This window comes from Numida meleagris, chromosome 3 (assembly GCF_002078875.1).
Source record: "Numida meleagris isolate 19003 breed g44 Domestic line chromosome 3, NumMel1.0, whole genome shotgun sequence".
Taxonomy (NCBI): domain Eukaryota; kingdom Metazoa; phylum Chordata; class Aves; order Galliformes; family Numididae; genus Numida; species Numida meleagris.
The window spans coordinates 63,259,077-63,265,226 of record NC_034411.1 but is presented as its reverse complement, the minus strand read 5'-3'; positions in this window follow the sequence as shown (position 1 = coordinate 63,265,226).

Below are 6,150 nucleotides of genomic sequence, written 5' to 3'. Positions count from 1 at the left end.
GCTTTGACTCCCCTCTTTGCATTACGCTAGTACAAATTATAAGGACTGGCCTTTAACTGTGAGCACATCTGGACTCCCAAATGATTTGCAAAACAATGGCACGCTTAAGCTGTAATGACAAATATTATGTCAAAGTAAAGCAGGATAAGAGAGAGGAAGCATTAAACAAGGGATGCCACACCTGTTCATAAGTTAATGCTCCTAAAACTAGAGATACAAACTGGCTTGTGAAAAGTATTTCATTTTTCCAGTATTATGTGCGCAAACTCATGTGCACACACATACCTCTCCTAATGCTGAAAAGAGTCAAAGAAGAGAGTAGCACACGAGGAAGAGAAAATCTCTAGATCATGTCAGACTTAACAGCATTACTTATTTTACACCAAGTGATACTGCAAAAACTATTTCTGAGAAGATTCTACTTCATTTTTTTCTTTTCTAGCAATTTGTAGGATATGGACTAAAATGAAAACCAGAGAAGGGCTATGCTGTTCAAAAAGCTAATGCATCTTGTGGAAATCCTCAGTAGAGACTGCTGGAGACCACATCTTAGGCCTTCAGAGCCACTGGCATTCACAGTCCTGCTGCTGCTGCACATCTACCCTAACAGCAATTTAAGTGAATGTCAAATAAGTGAGGTGCAAGTATGTGCTCTCCCCTGTTGGTCTGAAAGATGCAGAAGCTGAGCAGAGCAGAGAGATATGGGCACAGTAATATATGAACCACCATATCAAGAGACATTAGAACCCGAAAAAGTGAGGGCCCCAAATAGCACATGGTGCTGATGTCAGCATAGACTTCCTGGTATCTTCAGGAAGCTTTGGATTAGGCCCAAAAACTAAGCTGAAGGTAGAGTCTCTGCCAAGGAATGATTACTAAAGAGTGATGCTTCCTTTGGTAGAGTTTCCATGTCCAGAAAGAGTATTTGGGCACATACTGCTGTTTTTGCACGTGCTTTTCAGATAAAGATGATACAGATGAGAAATAGTCTATGTGTGTATTTCTGTAAAACGAGTAAAATAAAATAGCTCTACATTTTTTCTTGCATAGCATCAAGTTAACCTTCACTTGGTAGTGCAATTGTCTGCAAATGTTATCACTATTTTCTGGTTGTGATATCTCTGACATGATGTTTCTCTTTCTTTTATTTCAGTGTTTGCTATTTGATTGCATTAATGTAATTCCACAAATCAAAACAAAAAATCTCCAAGACAAGAAATATCAAGGAATTTTTAGGAAGCAGGGAAGTAAGTGAAAGTTCATGGTCCACCAAAGCCAGCCTCTGCATTCAGAAGAAACCAGTGTGGGATGACCTACCAACAGTGGTTTGTAGCTAAGGAGAAGCTGAGAAGCACCCTGGCTTCCTACTCCTGCATGCTGAGAAGTACAAAGGATATTTGACCATTAATTTTATTAGCTTTGTCACACATTTAATCCCTAGTAATGGTAGCATATCGGTGGGACTGTGGGAGAGGGACAAGCTTACACCATGAGAATGAATCAAAATCCATTGGATCTCTTTCTTTTCTAAGTAAAACTTGGATTCTGTCTGACCCAGTGAAAACTTGGCCCTGGCCCTAGCTCCACCATCAGTGTAGGTGGGCAGCCTGTGGGAGGAGAGTTCCCAAGTTGAATCCATGCAAGACAGTGGGCCTGACCCCCCTACCCTGCAACCAAAATCTTGGTGGGCAAGTGGATGTAGAGCAAACTAATAAAATATAGGCTGAATTCAAGCATAGGAAGCCATTTTAACTGGGTCACGTCTTCAGATATCACATTTTGAAAACCCACCACATCCTTTAAGACCAGTAGAGAGCCCCCCCAGGCCAAAACAACCACCAGAACGCATGTCTTGCATAACTAAGAGTACAGTATCTTTAATGAAAAGGAGACAAAAGGATGCCCAAAGTTCTTACTTTGAGAAGACTTATTTGAGAAATGATAATGTCCACATGAACCTAACTTCAGATCATAAAAAATCTCAAATTATTGATCATTTATTATTCTATGAGGAATTAAGCTTTAAAATTGATCTGAGTATTGATAACCCTGCTAGTTTTCCATTGTATAGTTACCTTTGTTGAGGAAACCAGGGGAGGCTCTCTCTCTTTTTATTTTTTTCCACAGTCACAATAATACATTGATTACTGTAATTAAAATATGAGAAAATACCCAAATCCCTATTTTTTTGAAATTATTTTAGAAAGGGACACGAAGGCCAGCCTTTACAATCACAGATGACATTTGAACATTTTTTTTTCAACATTTAATAAATGCCCTGGCCTTAAAGGCGATTGACAGTGAACCCTTAAACTACATATACAGTTGTGATTCACAGCTGTGGCAGTTGTGAATTACAAGAATTTGACCTTGTAATTCATTGGTGTAATGTTCCAATGCTATGTGGAAATGTTGCACAAGAAGCTTTTTCTCTTCACATAATGATTATTGCAGATTTATGACCCATGCCTCCGCTATGCATAACTGGCTTACTTCTGTGAAGCTCCTGAGGAATGCTGACTTCCATAGGATCTGAAGTCAGCATGAGGAGGGAACACAGTCCCACCCATTGCTAATTACTGAATTAATCCCTCTCTCCTCAGATAAATAAACTGCATGAAAAGAAGGGGGTCTTTGGACTTGCTTTTCAACCTTTGAGACTTTCTGCCCAAGTTTATAAAACACCCTAAAAAAATAATAATAAAAAGAAATAAAATAATGTAGCATGAAAACTTGAAATTAGGAAGCAGGGCTAGATCTGGTGTAAAATGACTAATTTCAGTCAAATTAGTTAATCATTTAGGTCACACCTGTGTTTGCCTTCAGGTCTCTAAGCTCTGATTTGTATAGCTGGAGGTGTAGTGGTCAGTAAAACAGAATGTAAACTGTCCTCTCTGGTATGTGTGAGAGTAATTGCTGTGGACACAGCATCAAAAGGAGTCAACCCTGCTTACTTGCACTCACCTTCCAATACTCCATACTTTCATTTGGAAGAATGTAACTAGACTAATTACTGTCTTTATTAATAAAAAAGCATGTGACTCAGACACAATTGGTTATTCCAGTAAGTGACCACTGGGTTGCTTCATGTTTTGCTAAAGAAATTTCTTAGCCCTTGCTTTGTTGCAGCTTCCTAAAGAGGAGTAAATGATTAAGACTATTCATTTTTCATGGAAAAAAATGCAGACTGTGCTAATCCAGCTGTGAACTCTCCCCTCAAAATCATGCTACAGTTAAAAATTACACGCTACCTATGGATTTAAGGGGAAAAACTGTACTTTTTTTTCTTAAATGTGTGAGAGCTACTACCTTATAGAAACAGGAAAATTTCTTAAAACATCTATAAAAAGCAATGAGAGCTTTGTCACTGACAAATTGATCGAGGATACTGCCAACTAGCAAGTTATAAAATAGTAGGCTCTGTTTTGACAAAGAATGTCATGAATCTTTAGATCATAATATTTTTCAAGGCAACCCTAAAACAATATGTTTAAATGAAAAGGAACATTCTGCCCCATATTTCTTGACAGAATTAAAAATGACAGCATGGCACGTTTCACTGATTATCTTCAAAACCAAGACGATTAGAAACTTGATTTCAATCCATGTGGAAGTAAGAAAAATGATGACACAAAGCTACCCAGCAGCTGTGAGAAGCTGCAGAATGTGTGGCAGTGGGACAAGCGATCAGTCTTGAGCTGGATCACATAATTACACCATAAAAGGTGACAAGATTGGATAGGTTACAGTAATTAAAGTGATGAAGGGTGCTCCTTCTTCCTCTGCATGGCTCCCAGTAGAGTCACACCCAAGCACTGTTGTTGCAGTGAATGAGGCTCAGTGTCCTCTTTAGCATCCAAATGTCCGTGCTTGTCCCGTGCTGGTGCTGCCAAGAGCTCTGTTGCTCCACCCACCCAGATGAGGTCTCTGCTGCTGAAAATAAAGGCAGAAGTCTCAAAGCCTGCTGGAGGCTGTTGCCTGCACTTATTGCACACAGTTTCTCCCCCATGTTCTTGCTGTAAAAGAATGCTCATGCTCCCCCCCCTGCAGGGACCTGTGCTCCCACTCATTGCACGGTGCCACTGCCATGGTGTCAGACCAACCAGGCCATGGGCAGCAGCCTGTGCAGTTAAGCTGTTTCTTCTCTCTGAATTTTTTGTCTATTTTATTTTTACTTCATGTTTCCCTGCAAGTAATGAAAGACACTGACTAAAGTTATTGCATCCTCTGAGTTACTTGCTCAGAAACACCTGAAAAGAGGAAACGTTTTCCAAACGTCCTTGCTCCAGCAAAGATGTGCATTTGTACACCTGGAAAAGGCTGCTTGCAGTAACCAAGAAGGGGATTCTAGCATGAGCTTCAGCTGAATCAAGGCTTGGGCAATCCCAGTGTCTGCCCCAGATGGAGACTTTTCTTTTTGTGAATTCTCAGAAGCCCCCAGGAGCCCTGGAAGTCAGTCCATCTCCACCTGGTTCAGTGGTACACAGACAGTAATAGAAGGTGGTGTTGTACAGGCTGAAATGCCTTTGTGCAGTATACTGTGCCCATTAAGTGCTCTGCCTGTTCAGAATAATCCAGTTGTGCCTCAAGGAGATTGCTGGACATTCTAAGCCATGCCATAGCTATGCAGTAGCACTGACTTTGCTGTAGCCTAACAATTTTTAACAAGGAGGGCTCCCTGTACATTATACACAGTGGCTGAATCCAGCCACATCTCAAGCTTCTACTCTGTCTCCCTTTCTGATTTTGTATGCAGCCATCAGGTACCCTTCTGGCAGAAGGCAGCACTCGGATGCACAGGGAGCAGCATATCTTGTTCTCAGTTTTATCCTGCACATCTATAATATTATGTGCCTCACACCAATGCAAATGCAAAACGTGTGCCCCATATACAAAGACTGCTGGGAGGCTGCTGCATTTGCAAGCCATCCTTCTGCTAAATTATGATATTAACATACCTCTCAAAGTCTAGAATTTTTCTTGTGCTTTGTGACTTGTGACCTCGGGTCTTCTCCCCTTCATTGTGCCTTGTGATTCCCCCCACATTCTCCTATACAGGCAGCAAAGTAATGCTTCAAGCTCCTGAAGAACAGGAACCTTCCGGTTAGCTGTTCAAAAACAAGGCTGCTCCACTAAGCTCAAATTTAAACCTCTCAGTGTAAATTAGGATTCTTGCTTCTTCTTTTTTTTTTTTTTTTTTTAAATCCCTAGAACAAATGTATTAAACAAGATGCTTTTTAAGACAGTATGTATACAGTGTCAAGATTACAAGATAAATTTACAGAAGCTCTCATGTCCCTTCTTCCTCTCTGGCCCCTCCCCCAGAACAACCCACCAGCTTCACTCCAGCCCAGGGTACACATGAGGTCTGGTCATACTTCAGATCCATTTAGAAGCAGCTCTTTCAGTGTGCGTTAGCTACAAGTGTTTAACAATATATAACAAGTAAAATTAAAAAGGTAAATATGTGAAGATATGGAGACTGTAAAAGAGTATTAGTTTAACTTATCTATGTCCCCAGGATACCAACCAGCCACCTTCTGAGTATTTTTGAGCTGATTTTCTCTTAAAGCCCCATTTTGTGGTTCATCTTGAGGCTGGACACCTGTAGGTGCTGGTTGGCAGGTGACCACACACTGAAGCTGTACCGACCATGAGTACCAGGTGAGTGAGATACACTATACAGTGTAGGTAATTCGGGTAATATAATTTGTAATAATCACCCCAAATACTCATACACTCAGGAGAGTAAATGGAAAGGCATGTGCTCATCCTAATAAGTAATCTGATCTCCCTACATCACGGGGTGAATCTCTCCCAGATTAAGTTAGTGTTAATGACAAAAATGAGCTGCACTAAGCTCTCAGAAGTGATCTGCCAGGGAGTTTTCATATTGTGAAACACCATCAAGTGGCATCCTCACAAGGGGTCAGTTAGGCTTCATTTTTGTCTTCTTTCTGAATAACTGGGGAGTTATTCCTCCCCAGGCATAGGACTCTACACTTGCCATTGTTGAATCTCATCAAGTTCCTCTCTGCCCAACTCTCCAGCCTTCTGGTGTGTCAGCTACTCCTCCTAGGTTTGTATTATCAGCAAATTTGCCGACGGTGGACTATAACCCTTCGTCCAGGTCATTGCTGAAGACGTTGT